Below are 15578 nucleotides of genomic sequence, written 5' to 3'. Positions count from 1 at the left end.
AAAAATAAACATCCTTTCAGACTCCAATTTTGAGATAACAGGCCTGCCTTCCCGCTGTCCGAGTGGATTATCTGTCTCAAGTCAGAGTGTATGAGCACTCCATTAGTAATGTCTTAGTAAGGAGGGTGGGATTTAGATGTAGGTGATACCACAGTCTTCTTCTGTTTGAATCCCATCACATTCAATTTTCCCAAATTTTGTTCCTTTGTCCCCTTCCCATCCTCCGACAAGAATTTCACATTTTCCCCCTGATGTGTGTCCTCACAGCATGCACATGGAATCAGATTGGATTTCCCATTTCGAGCAGGAATGGAGCTCTGTCAACTTCGATCATGCCAGAAAGGAATAAATTCTTCTGTGGGAATCAGACTTGTCGGAGCCTGTGATGCTTGGCCGTCACCTCGCAGTGACATGATGTAATGTGAGATGATATTAAACAACAGTAGTTTAGCACTTAGATGTTGGATGAGGTTCTGGGGCTGACAGCAGCCACTTTATTTCTTTAGTCCCGAGGTCTTTTAACCCGGGTTGATGCAAATTGAGGCTGGCTTTTGTAGAAAAAAAGGGGGGGGGAGATAAGCATTGGCTCTCCATCTCCCTTTCACTGTACCTAAAACTGCTATTAAGAATTTATAGAAGTGTGTCAACTACTCAGTTTGACTGACATGTGAGTGAGCTTGAAAGCGAGGAAAGACGAGAGGACCGTTTGATACCTTATTGGCTGATGCCTATTTAAAAGATATTAAACCACGGGCAACAGAAAAAAAAAACAGGCAAGACAGGCTGATAAAAGGGAAAATCATATTATATTAGTGTAATCTAAAAAAAAGGAATCTCGTTTGATATTTTATACTGCATCACCTGTCAATTGTGCTAACAATATATCATCTCTATTTTAAACTCCAAGGAACTGAAAAGAATTCAATTCAATAAGTTTCATTATTTCATTATTTTGGATTTTATAATACACCTATGTTTAGTTTCACCAAATCTGCACATTATATCACAGCAATGCTTGATTCTGATTGTTCAGAAGGTGTTGTAAGTGGCTGTAAGTTTTATAATGATGTCATTATTTCTATAATAACAACTTACATCAGGATTTAAATAGTGGACGCCACAAAAACAGATAAAGACAATGTGTAATTATTGATATGTTTTTAGGAGACATTCCTACCTAGACATTCCTTCAGCATTCAGCATTTTTGTAAGAAGTCTCCACTGTCAGAGGTAAAGCTGTAACTTTACGTTTTCCATCACGGCAAAGTCTTCAGGAAGGAACGCTTTGCATTGTCTGGTTTCTCAGTAACATGGCAAGCTGCATTTTTTTTGTCTTATTAACTTCAAGACAGAGGAAAAAGATGCTGGTGAGAGAACCACTGTTTATTGCTGTAAGTGAAAAGAGGAATTACCCTTTCTTTGGGCCTTCCATAACGTTAAACAGAATTATTGTATAAACAAACAAGTATGACAGGTCATTCTTTAATTAATAAAAAGTGCTATCATTGGCAAATTGCTGTGGTTATTGGAAAATAATCAAACTTTGGTGTGGTATCAGTACCTCCACTTCATGCCAGACTGCATCACACCACCTCATCATTGACCATTTTCCTTACATCATTTATATAAAGGATCAGACTGTATTCATAGGTAAAGGTTAAAAGTTTAGCTATCAAGCCAGTAAATTTATTTATATAAATTTAAATACATACACACGTGCATATATATGTACATTAGATACACTTCAAATGCCATCTTTTTTCTTCATCTTTATTCAATTTCATAAGAAATAGTACCTCATATAACCTTTCCTAAAGGCCTCTTCTGCCAGACACCCTTGAGGGTCCTTGAGGTCTAGTGAATATCTCAGAGCCTCAGGTCTTCCCCCAGGCACTATGGAGATCTTTCTCCCTTAGGCTGAGAGTAAGAGAAACTCAGTCAACAGCTGTCTATGTATTCAGGTCAGTCAAGCCTGATGCATCATAACACCCTGCCCATCATGCATCAATCATAAACACATCTTTAGACATGTACATGCCCTTAATAATGGTCCCATGCTTGCACATAAATTACAGTATGAATAAAACAAGTATATACATAAATATGAGATTTAAAACTGTCAAAATTCTCTCACAGTGATGAACAACAAGCTTCAAAGAAGCTCATTCCTGGTGTTTCTAGGGAGTGGAAACTTTCGCTGGTCAACCTGGCTCGATCTGTCAGAAATGATACTTTACTTTCATGGGACTTTCTTGCAGATGGCCAATAAAAATGACTGATAGTTGTAGGGCTTGAAGACGGGAAAGGGGTGTCAGACATGACCATAACTTCTAGCTTCTTTTTTTCCAGGGGTGGTCCACATGTGAATTAGATCAGCCGAACACAGACCCCAACAGACATGCTGTAAAGAAGCAGATAGACTTCAGTACTCCCTGGAGCATTCATCGTTATCTCCTCCCATAATACAATGAAATGATCTCCTACTTCTCCTCCATTCTACCCACCCCGTAAATATATTCCAGTTACATTTGGACTATTTTTCTCTTTAAACGATCCAGAGTTTCACTTTGACCGTGTATTGGGGGGAAGGGAGGAAGGGGTTGTTTTATTAAGTAGTTATTGATTCTGATTTGATTAAACTCGCACTAATTTGCTGTGAACGAGCAGACGTTTAATCAAATGAAAATCAATGGTGTCTTAAGAGCTCCTTGCACATCTCTGGAATAGAAGAACACAGTAGCCGCATGATAAATTATCACTCAGAAGGCCGCCAATACAACAAGGCATGCTGGGTAGTGGGACTGAAGGGGAGGGATCTAGGAGATATGTCACACCCACCAGGTAGAAGGGGATAGATTTGTGGCTTGGCGCCGATACTTGGCTTTGGTGCTTCAGTTCTACTGGTGTGATTAATATACAGCACAACCAGGATAAATTCACCAAATGGGTAGAAAGTGTTGTTTCTGTGGAGGTGTTTCTGATAGGCAGTTAGGATAATGTTGAATATGTTTTAAAGAACGCAATCTTAATGTATCCAACTTTTGGTTTCATTTAGTTGCTTATTTTTTAGCACTTTTGCTACTTGGAAAAACGAAGAAATTTTGATTGACAGATTAATGCTCCTCGCACAAACAAACAGGAAAAATGTCTAAGAGGTCAGTGCACCATTTTCTCTTCGTGCGAGGGCTAAAGTGCACTTTTCTTCCTTTTCACTGGCACCTCGTCTCCATGCACACATTTGTTTAATTGCATCTAGTTCCCAAAATGAGTGACCTCTGGGAGAAAAGAGCCCTGTCTCTCCCCTAACGCACATTGTTCGCCTCTCGCTACTCCATTATAGAATTAACTTACATGAATGACTGCGTACTTTCCGATGCCAATTAAAAAGGGCTATTTTCCTGAAGGATAGACAGATAGACGGGCAGTCAAATGTTTAAAATGCGAGTCAGAGCCGCTGACTTTCGGCACGTCTAATAGCAGCGCACCCTGTACGGTTCGAGGTGGCGACATGGTGGATTTGAACAGGAAAGGCGATTAGAGGAGGGCTTGTTCAGGCAATTATGCAGTAATCTGTTTTTAAGCAGTGTTTGGAGGCAGCAGCTCTTTGCGGCTTTTCAAAGAGGGAAGATTTTGCTCAGAGCACAGTAAGGGATTTAAGAGTAGGATGTAAACAGAGTGAGTCCCACAGGACTCAGCGGAGCAGTGCTTCAGTGCAGCTCTGCTCCAAAGACAAGGCTCTTCTGTATTGACACTGATGTAAACATTACAGAAATGCTCATTTGCTTACCAAACATCGCAGTGCTGAGTGTTTAACTTGGGGGGAACACGGAGTGAGGGAAGACGTGCGGAATTCTTTGTTGACACATTTCTCTTCTCCTTATTTGGGGAGCAAGGAGTGATGTGTTCTCCAGTGATTTATCACTCATGACTGGAACACAGCATGTACTGCTTTCAAGATGTTTCAGAATCATGCTTCTCTGGATAGCTGCTCATGAGCATTCCTCAGTGACTGGTGAACAGCAAAAACTATTAATCTGTTGTAAAACCTGTTAACCATTTACTTAAATAGTATTCATAGGCTCCCGGGTGGCTTAACAGAAAAGCATTCTCTCTGTTGTCGGGAAATCGCGAGTTTGAATCCCAACAGTGCAGCAGACATCTATGGCCAGGAGCCAATGGAGCAATTGGTTGTGTTCTCTGGGCATGAAGGAAGGCATACCCTCTCCCTCCTGTCAATCAGAATGACACTTCTCAATCGCAGGCATCTGTGAGCTCATGTATGCAGAATAGGGTAGATGGCATATTCCTCCGAGTGTGGTATGCTCCCCTGTGATGCTGCATGTGTAGCAGTTCAAAAAGGTGTCATGTAAGTCTTCACACTTCCTGGTTGGTAGCTGTTGTATGATGGGGAGATCTGGCTGGGTGGGACCAAAAATGGGGAGATGGTGGGTTTGCGAAGCAGGAATACGTCCTGAATGGGATGCTAGTGCATTGCAGGGCACCATGCACACACATTTACACACTTATTCATACCCAGAGGCAATTGAGTGGAGTCAATCCTAAATGTTCTTGGGAATCAGAAATATTGGGTTATGAGTTTTAGAACGCAGCATTATAGAAGACAAAACAAAACATTATGTCATGAGCTTCCAGTTTTTAGACTATACCCCCAATTTGAGCAATATAAGAGAATAAATCTTTATAGATGTTGAGATTAGAATAAATCTTTATAGATGTTTATGTAAGTTTATGTCTACTGTCAGAGACTTAAGTAAAGAATACCTGAATACCTTAACTTGAATAGTTGTTATATGTTCCCTCACAACAGCATTAAATATGCGTTTAAAATTTTTGTAATAAGTCTGTATAATTGCTCATAAGTAGGTGTAGGTGCATGCTTTACACTTTATAAAGCAATAATATATGACTTTTCAATGTCAGGTTGCATAACACATACAATATGTTTGCATACACTACAACAAATTGTGTTTAACTGCAATGTTTATAACAGTATATAACACATAATAGTGCATTATGGCAAGGCATTACGGGCTTCAAATAGGTGTGTTTAAATTGTTTTTATAAACCTGACATATACAATTCACATACACATGGTTTACAAAATGCAATGCATGCAACTATAATGACTTAAGAGTGTGTATACAGTGTTATGTCAGGCATTATAATGTATAATATTTCAATTGTATTATGAATACAGAATTCATAGAAAGTGTTACCAGAAGACCTAAAGGCTGGGCTGTAATGTGCTGAACTGATGCGGTGCTATAATTTGGTAGCCTGTGCTAACCTCAGCATCAGAGGGTCAGCATATATGTTAGATGTCAATTATACAACCTCCTCACACCACAATTCATCTTCATCCCTCTTTGTCCCAGCTCTGGCCCCCGGTATCCCATCAGGGAGAGCTGTACACCAAGCTGCAGTCTGTCTATCTGACTCTCTGTCCAGCTTTACAGTTTGGTAATTAATAGCATGATGTGCTTTTTAATATTTGCTGTTCCAAAAGACTCCATACCAATACTTTGACTATGCGAAATGAAGATACGTTAGGATATCATTTTCCATCATTTGGACAACAAAGTTCTGTTGTATGGATCAGCACACATCCTGTAAAATCTACTTCCTAACATTAACAACAGCTTTGTGAAGTTCTAACACAAGTGGCAATGATGGTAATGAAACGACTAAAATGAAATTAATCCACATAAAGAGCATCAAAGAAAAAGGAAACAAAATAGGCAGTAGTGGGCTGCTACCCCATCTGGCGAAATGGCTATTGTGCCTCATTGTCTAAAAATAGGATGAAGACAAATTGTTATCATTTGCGAAAGCCCATGACAATAATGATGAATGAACATTTTTCCTTTTTGGTTTGCCCTCTCTGAAGTCATTGCTTAAGGCTCTTTCTCTAACCCCCACCCCACCCCACCACCCCCCAAGCCTCTCTCTCCCTCAGTGTGCGATCAACAATGTTAAACTGCTGAACCGGCCTCATCTGCATGGGCTGGGCCCTTTGCAAATGGCCCTGTGTGTTAGCAGAACCCCTTTCTGTAATCTGGACGACAGAAGCGCCTGATCTGATGATTGATTAGCAATTTAAAATGACAGCGAGGACCCCCTTTGCCCAGACCGGAGCCAAACTTTCCCATGACTAATGTCCCCACTGACAGGAAAAGATAAGGGACATCCTTCAACCCACTCACAGCCTGTTTTTGATAAATAACACTGCTGATGGAGTGCTTTAAGGTCATTATTGTGTGAATAATACAATATCAGACCTTTCATCCTTCCAAACACACAGACCTTCTAGCTTAAATGTTACAAAACACACTTCGTTTGAGCCAAAAACAGCAGATTTGACTGCTTTCATAATGGGTTTTATATACTTATGCATAGTTTCACTGAATCTGCACACATCCGATAACAACCTTACACCACAGCTATTGAATTCTAGATTTTGATTGGTCAGAAAGTGTTGATTAATTTCTATAACAGCATGGCTTGGGCAGTAGTTCTGGCTACAGGGTTTATATCCACCTGCTCATTCTAATACATTATCGTTTCTATCATTGGAACACCTTACACAGGGACTTGTATGGTGGATGGTCCACATTATTTTTTTTTTTTTAATGTTTGTAATCATTGATATGATGAAGAGATGTTTATTTATCATTTTTCTTTAGGAGTCTCCAGTGTCAGTGCTTTGTAATAGTCAACAGTTAACAAGGTTTCTGACTGGGAAAGTCTTCAGGAAAGAGCACTTTGTGGTTTCAGTATCGTGACTTTTTGTCTTATTACCGTTAAGATAGAGAAAGAAAGAAATGCTGGTGAGGGAATGATTGCTTATAGCTGTTTTAACATGATAACAGGAACTAACTATTTTTGCAGGATGTAAGGCATGTAATTCTTGAATTAATAAGAAATTGTAATCTTTGGGAAAGTGCTGTTTTATAAAATGAATAAAACTCATCGAGACATGCTGTTATTGGAAAATAATCAACTTATGGGCAGTAAGGTAACACATCACACTACGCTGTCATTGATTATTTTCCTTTTACACCCCATCATGGTTTATTCCTTACTTACTAAAGATGTGGTCATCATCATTAGTCAGACAATAGAATGTAAAAATGATAATAAATTGTTTTCAGGACCAGAGTATGACCAAATGATATCTGATATTTTAGCATTTCCTTCGAGTTGAGATAACATCGTTTGGTTTCTTACACATCTACCTATCCGAATGCATGGTTTCTGATTTCCCCAAGGAGAAAGTTTGGAGAATTTGGAGACTCATACTGACACGGCAGAAGTTCAGGGTGTTTGATAGCCAATCCTTCCTTAGTTGTTTTATTTCTATAAAAAAATATTTGGGCATTCTGACAGATGTAAAAAAGCAAATCATCAATTCTTTCTTGCAAAGGTGAATTCCGGTTAATTCTCAAGGAAAAGTGTATGCAAAATAAATAAATTCCTACAAAAACAGACAAACCATTCGGGAGTTACTGTAGCTGGCAGCCACGCAAGACAGTACCATAAATCCAAAAAAGGCCTTCAGTGTGTTCACACATGTTTCTCCTTTTTTTATACATGAGTAAACAATGAGACCCTTGATAATATTAACATATATTAGTATATACCAGATGTAAGTGACCCAGCAAAATTAGCCAATAAATTCAAAAACCCAATCAGGTGCTGTCATGCTGTAAGCTGCCCATCAGCCCAAAGAGCTCATTTGCTCTCCTAATTTCAGCATGATTGTTATAATGGTGATCACATCCCTCACGCTGGGAGCCTGATGAGCTCTTTTAGATGATTTTCTGCTTTTTCAGCAATGTAGAGGCCCGATTCTTGCTGTCCACTGCTGTAAAAGGATGGCTTTATTAAGTATGAGTGTTATTTTATTCAGTCTAAAGTCACATGGCACGGTAACCATCCTGTAATGGAAACCACACTTAGTACAATAGAGTGTAGATTTCCACCAGCACTGGCCCAGATATTTTCCTCTCCACTAGAGAGAGAGTGAGACAAAAAGCAAGAGAGAGAGAGAGAGAGAGAGAGGAATCAGGCCCAGTGTGGGGGTGTGTATTTGAGGGAGAGAGTGAGAGGCAGAGGGTTCAGAGCTAGTTCAGCTGCACCACTTGACAAATTATTTGTGGAATTGTTGCATTCACAGTCACTTAAATAGGAATCTGTCAGAGGCTGCCTGCTCCAGAGCGTGGAACAGAGCAGCTTCCACATTGTCCCGCCGCTCTCTCTCTCTCCTGCGCCTATGATGGATTGAGCCTAATGCAAATTTACAACCATTTTATATGTCGATGCCTCCTCTGCCCAAGCAGGAACATAGCTCAACATCACGCTTCAAGATGTCCGCCTCAGAACACCCTGCATCATTGGCCCCCTCTCAATCTCGCCTTTCACAAATCTCAGCAGAATAAAGATGAATGCCCTGGCTTTGGCCGTCTCAACAGCGAAGAAAGCTTTTAATATGATGCCCTCTGCCTGAGTCAACACACAAACACTGATGGCTATTTTGCTTCCACTGCTGTGCTTCTATATGCTAGCACACATAATGAAAGTCAATTAGGTGCGATAGGAACGGAGCAGTGCTCAAAATTTTGTCAAGCATTTTTTTCATCCAGAAAAAAAGACATTGGCTGGCTCAAGTGCAAATGGATTCAAAATTGAGGTCTGGAGGACAAGCCCATTATCTTTTACATCCCTCATATATACAATGGAGACCTTTATTTTCATGTGGCTGAACCACTACCATTATGAAGATCACATAATTCAGCCTGTGTCACAATGTGTAAGTGTGCTTTGAGCACCATATGGTGATGGGAGTGAACTACACTCCAGTCCTGCAAGGGAAAAGTCTTCATAATTCTCAGCTTTTTTCAAGAGAGAGAAAGAGAGAGGGTGAGTGAGTGAGTGAGTGAGAGAGAGAGAGAGAGAGAGAGAGAAGAAAAGAGTGTGTTTTCCATCCTATCAGCTAAAAAAGGCAATGCTGTGCCCTTGTAATTGAGCAGGTATCCCATCTATCAACTTTGCCACCCAGGATAATAAAAACAGAGTACACACGAGCTCCTCTGAGATTTAGCAAAAGGAGTGTGTGTGTATGTGTGTGTGTGTGTGGGCATGTTTTTATATGTTGCTGGGGACAAGATTTCCCCACACGGTAGGAATATCTGACAATTTTGACCTTGTGGGAACATTTGACTGGTATTTATTATGATTCTTATTATTATAATTATTATTTTTTTTAACAAAAAGGTTTCCTTTTGTTCACTGTTTTGTTTCCTTCTATTTTATTAAGTTAAGGTTGGGGTTAGAGTTGAGTGTAGGGATAACATTAATTAGCTGTGTTAATAATTATGTCAAAAGAAGGTCCTCACAAGGATAGTAAGTGTTTGTGTGTGTGTGTGTGTGTGTGTGATACATGTCTAAAGTTATAAAACTTCCTAAATGTCTAAATATGCAGTGTAATAATCAATTGGAAATGGCAATTAGATAATGGAAAAATTTGAAATCCTCTATACTGTATATTTATGTGCATTCACTTTTGTTCATTCGAATGCACTTAAACTCTCAGGACCAGTTACGTTAACGTCTAGACTTGTATTCCTCACTCTGATATCTACACTACATACATTTCATATCAGTTTTGCTCCTCTTACTGAATTATTGAATAAGTCATGACTAAATAATATGCTTTAAGATGAATAACTAAATAATAAATCAAGGGTTTAAGTGGTTAAGAATAGCTATACCACAGCGCTGTTGAATTCTCAATACTGATTGGTCAAGCCGTAAATTAATTTTCTGTGATATCATGGGTCTGAGAGTATTTCAACTGCAAGGTAAAGCACTGTCTTTATTAATGCACTCATCTTAAAACATTATCATTTCTTTAGTGACTACTTACACAGGAACTTGTATGGTGATGCTCCCTTTAAATAGATTAAAAATGTCTAATTGTTGATATGATGAAAATTTCTGATATTTATTTAGCATTTTTGGAAGGAGTCTCCAGTGTAAGGGCTGGACTTTAAGTTTGAAGTCTTCAGAACTTCAAGAAAGAGAAAAAAGAGAGGTGGATGAAGAAATGATAACAGGAATGGTAACAGATACTAAGTTGTTCTGTGGATCTTCTATAAGATGAGGAATAAAACAGTTCAGGAAAATAATCAACTTTGGGGTGGTAACAGTAACTCCACTTCATATCAGGCTCAATCACACCACCCTGTTGTTTATTATTTTCCTATCACAGCATGCCCAGTCATGATTTATTCCTTACACAAAGAATTTTTTACACATGGTTTTATTTTTCACATGTGATCCCGTATTATTCACATGATGTCATGTTTAATTGAATTCACTTGTGCAGTTTCACAGCACAAAATGACTAAATACACCTTCATGTGGTTTTTTCGGGGTTTTTTCAGGGTTTTTTTTTTCTCCCCAATTTGGTCTGCCAATTCCCACCCAGCAGCCAGCTCCAGCTACCAATCAGCGAGGGTGAAGGCTATCACATGCTTCCACTGAGACATCTGAAGCCAGCCAACCTCAACTTTTCCAACTGCTGCTCATGGTGTGTCACAAGGCAGCATAGAACACTCAGAACAAAGTGCTATCTACCCTCTTCCACATACGTGAGCTCACAGACGCTCACGATTGACTGGTGTCACTCTGATTAATAGGAGAGATAGAGAGAGAGAGAGAGAGAGAGAGTATATCATCCCCCCATGCAGAAAGCACAGCCAATTTTGCTCTCTTGGCTCCTGACCTTTGAAGGCTGTGACCTTCATGTGTTTTTCACACTTGATCACATATTACTTACATAATCACATGTGAAAAACTTATAATCAGATGTGAAATGGATGAGATTTTTTTTTCATAAGGGGAAAAGTGTGGAAATAATTGTCTGTAGTAATCACATTCATTAGGTTATAAATCACTGGTGTACATAATGTTTCTTTTAAGCAATAAGTAATATATCCACTTGCTCTTCTTTGTGGAAGTTAATGTCAGTGTAACAGTTAAAATGTGTCTTTGTCATAAGTACCACTTGGCTATAAATCTGTTCTTGTGCTTCAGTAAATTCATCTGGATAGGACCATCTGCAATGCATTATGTAAATGCTATAAATTATATAACTGTAATAATGCATAATAATGCCCAAAACGAATTAAGGAACTACAGTCACAGTATGTTGGTATCGTGCAACTCAAATACAGACCCATTCTGGTCTACAGCCAGTTAAGTTCCAGTTAAGGTGGTCAGTGAGTCTCAACTGAATGGCTGTTTGTTATGTTTCATGGAGTTCCAGTGTGTGTGTGTGTGTGTGTGTGTGTGTGTGTGTGTGTGTGTGTGTGTGTGTGATGTTTGCATGTGTGTGTGAATGTGAAATTCTGTCAATCAGCTGCCATTCTAGCACTGGCTTTTCCTTGTCAGCTCCCTCATTAGCACCATTAGGCTAATTACCACGGGTTGCGCTCGCCATGACAACAAACGCGCGAGTGGTGTAAACACACAGCATGTCATACAGACATTTGTCATACAGTGCTGAGTTTCACGGTGATCATGTCAGTGCTCGGAGAAACACGGAACAACCTGGTAACAGCAACATGTAGGTGCAAAAACCTAGCACACTTCACAGTGTAATGCAATTTTGACAAAACACTATCAAACCTGTATCAAATCCTTAAACGTGTTCAAAATGAACATTAGCATTCTGTTATTACAGTGATATATACAGTACAAGAAGGTGAGACAACACCCCCAAAAATATTTGATTTCCATTGCCTGACTTGGAGACCTGAAATATTAACTTATTAAATTTCCTCTTCATTTAACGAGCCCATTTGGTGAATTTGCATTTGATCCTCACCGGTCCAGCCAGGCGCAAAGATGGAAGAGAGGATGTAGATCCGTCAGGGAGTGTGTCACATAAATATCTTATTATCCACTGATCTTATCATCATAAAGCTGTCCATTTATACACTTAAGCATGTCATGTTGGTCAATTTCACAAAAAAAAAATACCTAAGCGCATGCGATAGACAATCTTCAAATCATATGCCAAGTCCATTAGCTTTTTTTTCTTCCTTCCCCAGTTGTACCACATCGCTATTTTGACATGCTCTTGTCAGCATTCTTGCTTTTTTTATGTGCTGAATTTGAATTTGCTGAATTCCATCAACATGCAGTAGACACACACACACACACACACACACACAAATATATATATATATATATATATATATATATATGAGAGAGAGAGAGAGAGAGAGATGTGAAAAGAAAAAAGTGAGCAGGTCTATTTCCTAAAAGAGTTCATTGTAACATTACTAAATATGACTAGTTGGTCCAGGTTAGCATATAGCTTAATGCACTGAGAGTTGATGGACGATGCCTAATGTGAAGCGAATGCCAGTGAAAAGAGATGAGATAATAGATAAGAAGCAAGTGAGTGGAGTGTTCCAGTGGATAGGTGAAATGAGAGCAGAGAGGAAGTGCCGTGTGTGTGTGTGTGTGTGAGAGAGAGAGAGAGAGAGAGACAGAGAGAGCATCGGGATTATTATTCAGTTATCACTGCTCTGTGAAGCAGAACTGACACGAACAGAAGCAGATTTCCTGCTTCTCACACATCCATCTGCCACCTCCCCATGCAGAGACAGTGAGAGAGAGAGAGAGAGAGAGAGAGAGAGTGGGGTTACATCCACACATTCGCATGTGTTTGTGTTTTTCCAAAGATTTTGACCAGCCAGTTTTGTCCCCTCAGATGAGTGATTTCACACATTTAACCCCAGTTAGACAGGTGCAGTCTCTTAATATCAAGGTTATACAGTTTTTACAGTATATTAGCTCCAGTAAATTGCCTTAAAAGGAAGAAGAAGAAGTAGAAGAAAATAGCGGTGCAATATTAAAGGAGTGCTAAATCCACTGTTGACACCAACAAGAAAGGCAATCAGAGGAGCCGCCAACGCGTATGGACATCAATTATTTTTTAATTGTAGGAGAGTACAGTACACTAATTAAAACTAGTATATCTTGCCGTGCCTAGGGCAAAATTAATAATTGATATTTTTTATTAATATTCACAAGTAGCTCTGGGAATATATTAGAGCGATTTTGCGGTTGTAAGGCTGATCTGGTGCTGAGACTTGCCAGCCAGTACTTGTGCTAAATTAACCGTCTCCGCCTTCTCGACCCCCCCGTATGACCCCCACACTTTCGCCACGCTCAGCCCGCATCAGGCCAACGCCAGGGCTGCTGGCTGGAGATGCTCTGACTCCTGATCCATGAAGAGGGGAGGTATGAGGAGTAGGGCACAGAGGAGAGGAGTTAGGCAGAGCAATGAACCTGCACCGGTTCAAGTGGGACTGAAAGAGTAAACGTGTCTGTTCTTTTGCGAGAGGCCTGTTTGCCTTTTCACCTGGATAATAGAACTGCTATTGCTCTACTAATGATGTGTTTTCCATGAGTATGAAAAGTTATAAAAGTACGAGGCCGGGTTAGTGTGTGTACATGCTATTATGACTAGTTGTGGGAAATTAAAACGCAATCGATATCGCTTTTTCAAATTCTGATTAATTTTTCATAGAATTAGGTTTGTATGAAAAGTTACAAATCATTGAAATTTGGGTTTTATGCATTCATTTGCTTGATACATACATATATATATATCAAGCGAATTAATGCATAAAACCCAAATTTCAATGATTTGTAACTATATATATTTATACTCTGAATAATACAAAACATATATATATATATATATATATATATATATATATATATATATATATATATATAAATATATACAACATATATATGTTGTATTATTTAGAGTATTATTAATTGAATCAATTAAATTAATCTACATCCACACAAGGGGGTGCAGCCATACATAATGTTAAGACATTATCAGTGATGCTTATATCTCTGTTTTAGATAACATTACCCAGTAACATACACACTAATAGCAAATAATAAATTATTGCATGCAGTGCAATTAATGTGTACGTAATATCATAATATCCGATAAATAAGAGAGCACGGATAAACCCCTTAAAGGCCTCATGATACACTATCTGATCATTGTGAGTCTCTAATTAAAGCAATATTTCCTCAGCTCCACGAGAGAGCAGCATCATTTTCAAAATGATATCTCTTCTTTACAGGTATCATTTTTCATCTTTCTGCAAAATCACTACCCCCCTCATCCTATACACACACACACACAAACGCACACACACTCACACACAATACATTCATATCAATTTCACCTTCAAATCCTCAAATAAAGCCTCCACCTCAAACTCCAAAACAAAAAGATAATGACTTTCTTCTTGCACAATTTCAAAAGGATTTTCCCCCCCTCAAACAGGGCGCAGAGGGTGTTTAGTGTTTTAATAAGCATCCTCGATACCATTGAGTAGGCTCTCTTTGTTCATATGGCAAGATTAATTATACTGTCAGGCATTCTCAAGGCCTGCTTAACAAAGATTCAGTGATATAATGGGCTTGGCCTGCACTTGGCAATCAGCATCAGACAGTTCCACATCCTCCCCTCCACCCTGCGCCTCAGACAAACAGCCTTTTCATCAAAAAGAGAATCATTTTTGCCAAACAGACGGAAAAGATCACTCTCTCGCTCTCTCTCTCGCTCTCATACACGCACTTACTCACATGGTTTCTTTGGCTGTGTGCGATTGCAGTGTCATTTGTTATGTGGTGAGAATAATGCACTGGAGCAGAGGGGTTTCCATCCAAGGACAGGCGAAACAAGGAAATATAATTGAGCGACACACAGGATTTGAACCCTGGTGTTGTCACTGGTCCTTCATCGCACTCTTCCCTCTCTCTCCCTCTTCTTCCTCCACCTTCTCCTCCTCATTGTTGCCCCAGCTTGCTCGGATTAAAGTGAGGTTAATTCTGCATTGCAGATGGAAGTCGCACTGGAGAGAGTGAGAGATGACTTCTATCTCTGCATGTGTCTCCGATTGCCGGGCGATGAATTGGCTCTGGAGCAGGGTGTGTGTGTGTGTGTGTGTTTGCTGTTTGCTTCTGCTGCACATACGACCTGGATTCAGGCCTTCAGCGTCATTTCTACCTGTACCTGCTGATACAGGTGTACTTTTAAAGACTAAAAATTAGGTTAAGACTAAATTTTAATATTAAATGGAGGTGTCCATGTACTTTATTTACAGTATGTAGTAGGAGTATGTACTGTCTTTGGATTTTGGACGATTCTTCTCCATACTTAGTGACATTCCTCTCCTCTTTGAGTTTGTGTCTCTGATCCCTCAGGTCATTTTGAACTTGTTTGGTCCATGTCTTTATGGTGCTGCACCTTCCACTGGGTGAGACATGTGAACCCCCCCCCGCCCCCCCCGGATTTCCTCTTCGATCATGACATGACTAAAATTTTAGTCTGATGATCTTGTTACAGTGCAATATGTACTGAGATAATTCATAGTTGTTCCGGTCTATTTGATTCTAGCCTTTAATGATATGATAAGAGGTACAGGTGAACATTCTTCATCATTATT

Source organism: Pangasianodon hypophthalmus, chromosome 25, assembly GCF_027358585.1.
Source record: "Pangasianodon hypophthalmus isolate fPanHyp1 chromosome 25, fPanHyp1.pri, whole genome shotgun sequence".
NCBI lineage: Eukaryota > Metazoa > Chordata > Actinopteri > Siluriformes > Pangasiidae > Pangasianodon > Pangasianodon hypophthalmus.
The sequence above is the reverse complement of the archived record's forward strand: the minus strand, read 5'-3'. Positions refer to the sequence as shown.